This window comes from Triturus cristatus, chromosome 3_1 (genome assembly GCF_964204655.1).
Source record: "Triturus cristatus chromosome 3_1, aTriCri1.1, whole genome shotgun sequence".
Classification (NCBI taxonomy): Eukaryota; Metazoa; Chordata; class Amphibia; order Caudata; family Salamandridae; genus Triturus; species Triturus cristatus.
In genome coordinates, this window is record NC_140583.1 from 1,133,689,515 (window position 1) to 1,133,702,519 (window position 13,005).

Genomic DNA, 13,005 nt, shown 5'->3' on the forward strand with positions numbered 1-13,005 from the left:
TCTACTTAGGGGCCCCTTTCTACAAAGAATCAGAGCAAGGAAGGGTCCCCCATCAACTGCATGCTCCTAAACTGTAGATCAGCCTCCAAACATGCAACTAAACTAGCAGAAGCCATCCTCTCCCATGATATACACATAGCATTCATCACGGAGACTTGGCTCAACAATCTCTCCTACCCTAGCTTGGACATGCTTGTACCTCCAGGCTTAAAAATGATCAACAACGACATAAAAGTTCAAAGGGAAGGAGGTATAGCAATCATACACACAAACAACATCTCCATTATGGAAACTAACTCTTGCCTGTATAGCTCCTTTGAATGTCTCACAGCCAACATCAAGACAAGTGACAACAGGCCAACACTATGCCAGCTCCTGTATCACCCCCCAGGCAACACCACCGCATTCGGGGAACACCTCTCCGACCTGATTGCCCATTGCTCACTAGGAAACTCAAACAACATAATTCTGGGCGACCTCAACCTAAGGTGGAATGAAACAAAGAACTCTCTAATACAAACCCTAAACAACCTCCTACAAGATAACAATCTGACCCAACACTGCTCAGAAGAAACGCATCACAGAGGAGCAACCCTTGATGCAATTATCGCCCAAAGCAATGCAATTACTATTGACCACATCCTTCCCGTAGACTGGGCCAACCACCACATCATTTTATTCCAAATCAACCAATCGGTCCCAACCCTGGGTGTAGTGGGCATAGTGGGGCTACGTGGAGCATCATGGAGTGGGGGGAAATCTATGCACACTCCGCACACTCCGTGTAGCCCCACTCCGCGCCGCCCGCCTCCCTCCCGCCCTCTTTTAAATGTCCTTACAATCTTTAAAAGTGAGAAATGCGCATGCGCAGGCACCCACGCATGCGCATTTGTGAGGAAGAAGTCGGCGATAAAGCAGGAAGGGGGAGCCCCGGGACGCCGCAGCTCAGGTAAGTAATTTTAATTGCTTTTAAAATGCTTTTAAAGATTGTAAGGGCTTTTAAAAGAGGGTGGGAGGGAAGCAGGTGGCGGGCAACTCTGCTCCATCGTGGTGTGTGCGTAGCCTGCCTACTACGCCTACTTCGCGGACCGCGAAGTAGGCAACACTACGCGCACTCCACGGGCAGAGCGGAGCACTACGCCCACGGTTACTCAACACGCAGGACCCTCCCAAATGGATTAGAAATACAGCTGAAATCCCTCGAGCTAAACTAGAAGAAAGGGTAAGCTCGCTCCTCCCCAACATCACTGATTATCTCCCCAGAACCGAACTCACCTCTCTCTACAATTCAAATTTGACGCTCATCCTGGACCAACTAGCTCCTCTGAAACGGAAAAAAGACAGGATCATTCCATCCAGATCATGGTTTACCCCTTATATCAACGAAGAAAGAAGACAACTACGAGTCTCAGAAAGACTCTTGAGGAACAACCCCACCGTCATCCACCACTATCAGCTCCAAGCAGCCCGCATGAAGTACAAAAAGCACATTAAGAACAAAAAAAATAATTTTTCTGCTCTGCACTAGACAACGCAAAAAACAGACCTAAAGAGCTCTTCAATATCATCAGGAAACAAACCTCCAAGCCTGTTGCCTCCTCATTTAAGGCATCCAAAGAACTGTATGACAACTTTGCCATCGTTTTCAACAACAAAATCGCCAAGATCAATCTCTCACTAGGCACCAACCACATCCCTTCCACTGAGAACCTGACGCTTGAAACCAACGACAGCGCCTCCAAGAACCCTCCAAAACACTGGTCCTCCTTCAATCCTATTCAGGAAGCAGAGATAGTCAAACTAATCTCCAGTGCTAAGCCCTCATCTCAAACCCTTGATCAGTTACCCCCTCAACTGACCAAGGAGTTGAACCTCGTCCTAGCCCCGCTATGGTGCAAGATCATAAACAGCTCCATGAGATCCGGAATCGTACCTGACTGCCTCAAAGTCGGACATGTCACGCCACTACTGAAAAAGCCCGGTCTAGACACAAAGGATCTGAATAACTTCAGACCTGTCTCAAACCTACCTCTTCTATCCAAAATCATGGAAAGATGTGTACTTCCACAATTGACCCAACACTTGGACAACATCACCCTTCCAGATCCCCACCAATCGGGCTTCAGAAAAGGCTGCAGCACTGAAACCGCGATCCTTAATGTCATAGATGATTTACACAAGTCATTTGACTCGGACTAATGTTGCCTTCTCATTCTCCTGGATCTATTGGCTGCATTCTATACGGTCAACCACAAACTTCTCATCAAGGTTCTACAAGAAAGGGTAGGTCTTGAAGAGACGGTTTTACACTGGTTCTCCTCCTTCCTCCACAACCGCCCACAAAGAATAAAAATCAAAAACTTCGAGTCCGACCTCCACCCCGTAAACAGGGGTGTTCCACAAGGGTCAGTGCTCTCCCCTCAGCTTTTAAAATCTACATTGAACCCCTTACCACCCTACTAAAAAAATCCAACATCCCTTTCCACCTATATGTTGACGACACACAGATCTATCTGGAAACCACCTCCATTGATGACATCCAGAGACTCAACGCCACGCTCAGAAAGGTACAACACTGGCTCTTAATTAATCATCTGAAACTCAATCAAGAGAAAATGGAAATACTCCGCATCTCCAACAAAGAAGAGAACCCCCAAATTGCAGAATAGCTCAAAGCTATTGATGCTCTCAATGGTAAACTCGCCCTGGTGGAATCGGTAAAATCTCTAGGTATCACCCTAGACCCGAAACTGGACATGAACAAACACATTACAAGCTCCACAAAAAGCGTCTTTCTTAACTTGAAGCTACTGCACAAAATAAAACCCTTCCTCGCTCCCAAGGACCGTCAACAAGCCACTCAAGCACTGGTGCTGTTCAGACTCGACTAGGGGATTGCAGCCCTGGCTGGTACAGCAAAATCCCACCTCGCCCCCCTCAAAACAACCTTCAATGGAGCAGCCAGAATGGTCGCCGGAACTAAGAAATTCAACCACATCTCGCCTGCACTCAGAGAACTAAAATGGCTCCCAATTGAAATGGGAGCCAGCTTCAGAACAGCCTGTCTCAAGCACAAAGTCCTTCACACAGGCAAACCGGAATACTTGGCCGCCAACCTCAAAAACTGCCGGGAAATCAGGACGACGCGAACAAGGAGTACTTGCACGCGACGGACAGACATGGACCCGAACCTACGTGTCATCCCGGCCCTCATAGCAGTCGACCTCCTCCACAGGTTACGACGCAGATGCCGCAGAAGGTCAGAACAACAAAGGGAGGGGGGAAAGGGGGGGGGCAGGACCAGGGGCAGGCCACAAATCCCCCACCAAAGTCACACAGCACACATGCCCTTGACATACCTGACCCCCAGGCCCTGGTCACTACGAGGGGGTGGGGGCGTGTCCAGCAAAGACAGCGTCCGCCACAACGGAAGTGCTTGACGACGCGAACCGCCAACACAACAATACAGGTACGTCCCGTACCCACGCCTTAAGAGCGTGGGTATGAGTCGTACCCCGCCCACACCTACGTCATCCCAACAATGGCGGGACGGCTGTACCCACGTGGCAAAGGCCTGGGTACAGCCCGCACAAGCATCACATAGCGTGGGGACGCATATGTACGGACCGTACCCCCACCCCCGTATGCATGGAGCGTACCCCCAACCGCAACAGTGTAAGTACGACCCGTACCCTCACCCGCGTACGTATGGAGCGTACCCCCACCCCAACAGTGTAAGTACGACCCGTACCCTCACCCGCGGACGTATGGAGCGTACCCCCACCCCAACAGTGTAAGTACGACCCGTACCCTCACCCGCGGTCGTATGGAGCGTACCCCCACCCCAACAGTGTAAGTATGACCCGTTCCCTCACCCGCGTACGTATGGAGCATACCCCCCACCCCAACAGTGTAAGTACGACCCTTACCCTCACCCGCGTACGTATGGAGCGTACCCCCCACCCCAACAGTGTAAGTACGACCCGTACCCTCACCCGCGTACGTATGGAGCGTACCCCCACCCCAACAGTGTAAGTACGACCCGTACCCTCACCCGCGTACGTATGGAGCGTACCCCCACCCCAACAGTGTAAGTACGACCCGTACCCTCACCCGCGTACGTATGGAGCGTACCCCCACCCCAACCGTGTATGTACGGCCCGTACCCACACCCGCGTATGTATGGAGCGTACCCCCACCCCAACAGTGTATGTACGACCCGTACCCTCACCCGCGTACGTATGGAGCGTACCCCCCACCCCAACAGTGTAAGTATGACCCGTACCCTCACCCGCGTACGTATGGAGCGTACCCCCACCCCAACAGTGTAAGTACGACCCGTACCTTCACCCGCGTACGTATGGAGCGTACCCCCACCCCAACAGTGTAAGTACGACCCGTACCCTCACCCGCGTACGTATGGAGCGTACCCCCACCCCAACCGTGTATGTACGGCCCGTACCCGCACCCGCGTATGTATGGAGCATACCCCCACCCCAACAGTGTATGTACGACCCGTACCCTCACCCGCGGACGTATGGAGCGTACCCCCACCCCAACAGTGTATGTACGGACCGTACCCCCACCCTAACCGTGTATGTACGGCCCGTACCCACACCCGCGTATGTATGGAGCAACCCCCACCCCAACAGTGTATGTACGGACCGTACCCCCACCCCAACCGTGTATGTACGGCCCGTACCCACACCCGCGTATGTATGGAGCGTACCCCCACCCCAACAGTGTATGTACGACCCGTACCCTCACCCGCGTACCTATGGAGCATACCCCCACCCCAACAGTGTATGTACGGACCCTACCCCCACCTCGTATGCATGGAGCGAACCCACACCCGTGTATGTTCTAAGCGTACATATCCAGAGACAGGAGGGGTGTGTGCAGAGCCCTCCCAGCAGTGCCCAGAGACAGGAGAGGTGGGTGCAGAGTCCTCCCAGCAGTGCCCAGACATAGGAGGGGTGGGTGCAGAGTCCTCCCAGCAGTGCCCAGACACAGCAGGGGTGTGTGCAGAGTCCTCCCAGCAGTGCCCAGACACAGGAGGGGTGTGTGCCTATCACTCCCAGCAGTGCCCAGAGACAGGAGGGGTGTGTGCCTATCACTCCCTGCAGTGCCCAGAGACAGGAGGGGTGGGTTCAGAGTCCTCCCAGCAGTGCCCAGAGACAGGAGGGGTGTGTGCAGAGTCCTCCCAGCAGTGCCCAGACACAGGAGGGGTGGGTTCAGAGTCCTCCCAGCAGTGCCCAGACATAGGAGGGGTGGGTGCAGAGTCCCCCCAGCAGTGCCCAGACATAGGAGGGGTGGGTGCAGAGTCCTCCCAGCAGTGCCCAGACACAGGAGGGGTGGGTGCCTATCACTCCAAGCAGTGCCCAGAGACAGGAGGGGTGGGTGCAGAGTCCTCCCAGCAGTGCCCAGACACAGGAGGGGTGGGTGCAGAGGCCCCCAGCAGTGCCCATGGAAAAAAAGGGTGGAGTACCCACAGATCCAATTGCCACAATTGTCAGTCAGGTGCACAAAGACCCTGCAGTACATGTAACACATGTGTGCGAGGCTGGGAGTACACACATGCATACAGCCTAAAAGGGAACATGTCCACATGAAGTCATGTCAACAGACTACATACACAAGTACAGTGATCACCAAGGATGCCACGAATGATGCAGGTGGAGACATCGCTCTACATGCATGGCCAAAGTTGAAGGGGTCCGTCACACACCCAGCTAATGTAGACACAGCTCAGCGCTAAATATTGGGAACACCCTGCAGGGAAGATGTCAGGGTACACAGAGGAAGGAACACACCTTGGGACAATTTCACCATGCAGTAACTGCTTACATGAACAGAGAAACCTAGCTAACACCTTGTGATGGCACACAGATACCAGGGTACCCCCTATGACCAGCACACTACTACATTTCCCACACACCCAACACATGATCACCACCCAAAATCATGTAGCAGCCCCACCAACAGCAATACCACAAAAGCAGTAGTGTTCTAAGGAAAAAAAAAGGCTTTATTCAGCATTTCCAAATAAAGTGTGTGTGGATAAAGTTCAATATTTACAAAGCCCATAGGGCAGTCCATGAGTCACAGCTGGATGGGGGACACAGTGGGACGCGTGTCCCCTAGCTTGCCTGCACAGTCAGACCCCTTCGTCTTCCACAGCGGGGAGGGCATCATGTGGGGGGGAAGGACCAGGCACCGCAGGGACATGAGGGCGAAGGGTAGGCGTCGTGGGTGCAGGGATGGAGGACTCCACCACAGGGGGTGGGGCAGGGCCAAAGGCGGATGCCAGGATGTCGCTGCACACCTTAGCAAAGTCCTCCAGAGACTCCCCTGCAACCGAAGGAACCACAGGCCCCAAGGAGGGGGGGGGGCGGAGGGATGGGTCGCAGTGCCACTGGGGGAGGGTGTGGACAGGGGGGGACTCAACCACCCTGACTGGGGACTCCCTTGACCGCTTGCGGGGTGGTGTCACAGTGGGGCTGAGGGACAGAGCGGCCATGAAGGAGTCCTTGCCGGATATGTGGCCAGGAGAGCGGAGGGGAGGGGATTTGGAGGGAGTGGACTTGGTGGAATGCGGACTCCCACTCTGGCTGCGTGACTTACGTTTGCCCCCCGACCCAGTGGGTGTGCCTACTTCACCCTGTGTGTGCGTGCCAGGAGGTGTGCGTATGACCTTCCCTGCTGGTGTGGTGCCTGTGTCTGTTGTGGTGGGTGCATGCTGACGTCTGGGTGTACGTGGGACAGGCATGGGAGTGGGAAGTGTGGATGGGCCAGGGGTAGGGGGTTGGACGTAGCGCTGCAGGAGACCCACTGCTGCAGTCAGTGTCGAGTCAATGGACCTCAGCAAGTTGCGTTGGTCAGCCTGCGATGAAAAAATGCCCTCCAAGTATGCCTCCATGTTGTGCAGCACTTGGCTGTGGCCATGGAGGACATTAAGCATCGCAGCCTGACCAACCTGCAACTGCCGCTGGATGTCCACAGACTCGGCATTGGCGGCAGCAGTGGAGACAGGGGCAGGGGGTGCGGTGCCTGGCAGGAAGGAGACATGTGGTGACCGGGCACGCTGGGAAGGGACACAAGCAAGTGGGAGGCGGCTGATGGCAATGGAGGGGGCGGGGTGAGATGTTGTGCCGCTGTCAGCTGCTGGTGCAGCCTCCGCCCACTCGGAGAGATCATCCTCGGACCCGTCAGCTTCATATTCTGTCGTGCCAGTGGACAGGTCCTCGGCCTCACTCTCCTCCACCTCAGTACCACTCAATGTGCCAGCCACGATGTCAACGCTGGCACTGGTGCTCGGTCCCTCCGCTCCGTCTGTGCTCATGTCTCCCTCCGTGTCCCCCGACGATGCTGTGGGCAAGGTGAAGAGACAGCAATTAATCATACACCTGTATACATATGTCACATGAGTCCAATCTACATAGGTTACAGTGCATAGCCTGAAAAGAAAGATGAGTAACATCTACAAAACAAGGTACATATGTAGGGCATGCAACACACAGTTGGTTGACCCACCATGCCACTGAAAAACTATGGAGAGCATGACACAATAGCAAATGACATGAAATGGATTTTTACAGAGGAGCCAGGCCCTGGGGACAATCCAGCCCTGCATCTGCACCACACAGCATTGCCAAAAATAGGGATGAGCAGGGACCATATCCATGAACTTGAGGCACATGCTGCATAGGTAATACTGTAAACATGCCCACCATGACTGGCTCACTGCACCTTGAGTGTATGTCCAGACAAACATCACACACTGGCCAGACCTAGCAAGGAGAATTCTGGTTTTGACATGTAGGCTTGGCCCGCACCAACCACCCCCTACATGAGACAATTTGTTAAGACACAGGTGGCACTTACATCTCTTAGTCTGGGTGAAATACACAGGGGCTGCATAAATGCAAGATTGGACGCCAAATACCCAAGGTGCGCCTGTCCAAATAATCATGTACAAATGGCCATCATCAGATGATTGTAACAAGACACACAGGCACTGGCCACCGTGAATATGAACAAGGAAAATCAGGTCAGGCTGTACAGTGGACACTTGTACTACATTTTACGTCAATATACATGGTGCCAGGGGACAATGGCACAGAGCACAACCTATGCTGTAGACACTTAGAGTGTCCACGTTTTTGATGACACACATGACACCTATGAAAATATGCCCCAGGGGACAGTAGTCGATTTGGGAAAAAGGGGGTGGTGATGGACAGAGTTTCTGAATGATGCAGAATACTCTTACCAAGTCAAGAGATCATGGTTTTAATCCATCACCGTTTTTTAGCTCACTGCACCATCCCAGCTCAGAACCTGGCTACATGCAAATTAGTCTGTACCTGTCCCAGTGCATGATGGGAACAGGGCAAACCAAACTACCAAGCCAATTCTTATACTGGGAAGGAAACAAGCTTCCGGGGACCGGTTTCTGGCATCACAGCCTTCGTCGGCCCAGCTTGCCTGAATCCTGATGGTGCAAAGAGCAAGGGACTCACGTCTGAGCATACCCTCCCACACAGAGTGTGGATAAAATCGATTTGGGAAAAAGGGGGTGGTGATGGACAGAGTTTCTGAATGATGCAGAATACTCTTACCAAGTCTAGAGATCATGGTTTTAATCCATCACCGTTTTTTAGCTCACTGCACCATCCCAGCTCAGAACCTGGCTACATGCAAATTAGTCTGTACCTGTCCCAGTGCATGATGGGAACAGGGCAAACCAAACTACCAAGCCAATTCTTATACTGGGAAGGAAACAAGCTTCCGGGGACCGGTTTCTGGCATCACAGCCTTCGTCGGCCCAGCTTGCCTGAATCCTGATGGTGCAAAGAGCAAGGGACTCACGTCTGAGCATACCCTCCCACACAGAGTGTGGATAAAATCGATTTGGGAAAAAGGGGGTGGTGATGGACAGAGTTTCTGAATGATGCAGAATACTCTTACCAAGTCAAGAGATCATGGTTTTAATCCATCACCGTTTTTTAGCTCACTGCACCATCCCAGCTCAGAACCTGGCTACATGCAAATTAGTCTGTACCTGTCCCAGTGCATGATGGGAACAGGGCAAACCAAACTACCAAGCCAATTCTTATACTGGGAAGGAAACAAGCTTCCGGGGACCGGTTTCTGGCATCACAGCCTTCGTCGGCCCAGCTTGCCTGAATCCTGATGGTGCAAAGAGCAAGGGACTCACGTCTGAGCATACCCTCCCACACAGAGTGTGGATAAAATCGATTTGGGAAAAAGGGGGTGGTGATGGACAGAGTTTCTGAATGATGCAGAATACTCTTACCAAGTCAAGAGATCATGGTTTTAATCCATCACCGTTTTTTAGCTCACTGCACCATCCCAGCTCAGAACCTGGCTACATGCAAATTAGTCTGTACCTGTCCCAGTGCATGATGGGAACAGGGCAAACCAAACTACCAAGCCAATTCTTATACTGGGAAGGAAACAAGCTTCCGGGGACCGGTTTCTGGCATCACAGCCTTCGTCGGCCCAGCTTGCCTGAATCCTGATGGTGCAAAGAGCAAGGGACTCACGTCTGAGCTGTTTGTTGTAACGCTTTTCGCCCTAAGTGGGATGGGTATTCCCAGACGTGGGACCCGTGCTCACTACGCCACTGGAGTCAAGCTATCCTGGCTGATGACGGCTGATAGCCAGAAACCGGTCCTAGGATGCTTGATTCCGGTCCAGGGAAGACATGGCTTGGCAGTTCGGGCTGGACTGTTCCCATGAGGCACAGGGTCAAGACTGATTTGCATATGGCCATGTCTAAACTGGGGTGGTGTAGTGGGCAAAAGAACGATGGATTTAACCCAGATCTCTTGACTGGGGGAGAATGTCTGCATTGTCAGCATTCCGTCCATCATTTGTTTGTTGTAACCCAGGGGACAGTAGTGGCCACACAACTCCATGGTCCTGAATGGGAATGACTGCAACACACGCCACCATCCCTACACTATGCGTATCGCACACTCATGCACATCATGTCACAGGCCACAACATAGGACATGCGTGCTGTAAGGCATGACACTTGAGAGACTAACTCCCATGTCTGGACTCAGCATCAGTGCCAACTGACATGGAACCCACATGTACTGAACTGGACAGGGCACAGGCAAGGTCCCAAAACCTGTTACACAGCACCCCCACACATGATGCTACAGGCATAGTTCACGTGGAGAAAGCGCCAGCCTACATAACCTTGTGAAGGAGTGACTACACACAGACCAGGGAACACATTGCAAGGAGGGGAAGGGAGGCAGGAGAGCACCGCTATACTGTGGGTAACAGGATCTGCTCAGCACCTTTAAACCCTGGCAGTGTAGCCATGCAACTGTGCACTTACAAATGCTGGTGACACACAACAAACACACATGTACCTACGCCCTTCCTGCTGCTGCTTCTCCTGTAAGCGCCTCTCCAAGTCTGGAAATACCACCGCCAGCACACGCTTGTGGATGTGGGTCAGACGGCGGCGCCCGCGGTTCTTATGGGTCTCAGGTGAGTCCCCCAGCAGGACCCGTGCGATCCTCCGCGTCCAGCACCGGATATCCTGCCAGCGTTTCCTCACCAAGGCCAGGCGCCGCTTGCGACCATCCGCACTCCTCAGGGCACTGACGGCGGTCAGCCATATCTGCTTCTTGGCAGAGGCGCCTACCTGTGAGGATGAACAAGTGACATTACATCAATACACCAGGCACATGTCACAGAGAGACATATTAGAACCAATTTGCTGTTTACAACAAGGCATAGTATGCATCCAACACATTGCACCTTTGTCATAGGGACATGATCCTCTGGGGAAGGGCAAAAGCAGTACGTTCCATTGAAAGTACACAGGTGGAATGAGGGCAACAACACAATCAATGATCCAGGCTCACAATGTGCATCACAAGCTACACCAGGATAATATGCAGCACCTCTAAGCAGTCACATGCCACAGGCCACTGACGCTACCGCAGCAGAGTACACAGATACACACAGGCACAGGACATTCACCTGCCATTGCCAAATGCAGCGACAAACCTCACTCTGCACATGTGCCACTAGACGGGGGGGCTCACAGGTGTGGGGCTGGCCCTGCACATCAGACACACAGCACTGCTCCCTGCTCACATCACATGGGCAGGGTATATCCATCCCTCATGCAGCCCGGGTGCCACACTCCACATATGCACCCACCCACAGGACAGGGGACTTACACACACACTGATGTCCAGGGTACGAACACATCATGTGGACACTCTCAGCACAGGTACAGAGAACTAACACACATCTGTGGGTACAGTCACCTGTCACACTGGGCTGACCACATAATCACATGAGGACTGTAGAGGCCACATTCCCAGGAGGACAAGACAGGCAGAATGTGGCATGCACCATGCAGTGATTGTCACAGTAAACACAATGCAAGTGAGGACGGCAGACATGCACCACAGCATGCACTGGCTGGGAGACATCAGGCATTCCCCCCCCTGGGACCCCCCCTACAGTACATAGCATGTGTGCCACACCTGGACACAATGCCAGAAGTCACAGTCACAAACAAGGGACACAGTCTGTGCTAGTAGACTCTGCACTCACCTGATACCCTGGTCGGCCATACAGCAGGGGGTACTGTGGGAGGATCACATCCAGCAAAGCCAGGTTCTCCTCCAGGGTGAAAGGCTGTGACCTCTCCACAGACCTTGACATGGTTCCAGGGAATCAGTAGCAGCAGCTGGGTCGTCGAATACAAAGATGTGCAGGCAAGTGCTCCCTCATGGGACCTGGCTGACTTATATCTGCCTTGCTGGCCTGTTTCATGCACAGGAGTACAGAGTGATTGGTCACTCACATTTGCATCCTATGTTTCCTCCAATCCCTTCAAACCTAGCACAGTCAGTGGGTTCTTATTGTGTTTTTTTCTTGAGCATGATGTCAACTCCAGAAACACATTGCAACAAAGTAGATTCATTCAAACTGACTACTGCTGTGCACCTGCTTAAAAAAATTCAAACTTTAAACTTGGTCTCCATGACAACCAGCATGCATGTAGGCCTTTATACTTGTTCCTCATGTGTCCCCTATGTAATTTGGAGTTTCACACACAGGTACGGTGCGTCCCGGGGCCCTAGGGCACCCCAAATGCATAGCAACGGCCCGTACAGGCGTGTGTACGGTCCGTATCACTATGGGTGTGCTTGCATATGCGTACCCATAGTGAAAGTGAGCGTACGCACACGTGTACGGTCCGTATCACTATGGGTACACATACGCGAGAACACCCATAGTGATAGTGAGCATACAGGCGTGTGTACGGTCCGTACCACTATGAGTACGCATACGCGAGAACACCCATAGTGAAAGTGAGCGTACGCACGCGCGTACGGTCCGTATCACTATGGGTGTTCTCGCGTATGCGTACTCATAGTGGTACGGACCGTACACACGCCTGTACGCTCACTATCACTATGGGTGTTCTCGCGTATGCGTACTCATAGTGGTACGAACCGTACACACGCCTATACGCTCACTTTCACTATGGGTGTTCTCGCGTATGCGTACTCATAGTGGTACGGACCGTACACACGCCTGTACGCTCACTTTCACTATGGGTGTTCTCGCATATGCGTACTCATAGTGGTACGGACCGTACACACGCCTGTACGCTCACTTTCACTATGGGTGTTCTCGCGTATGCGTACTCATAGTGGTACGGACCGTACACACGCCTGTACGCTCACTTTCACTATGGGTGTTCTCGCGTATGCGTTCCCATAGTGATACGGACCGTACACACGCCTGTACGCTCACTTTCACTATGGGTGTTCTCGCGTATGCGTACTCATAGTGGTACGGACCGTACACACGCCTGTACGCTCACTTTCACTATGGGTGTTCTCGCGTATGCGTACTCATAGTGGTACGGACCGTACACACGCCTGTACGCTCACTTTCACTATGGGTGTTCTCGCGTATGTGTACTCATAG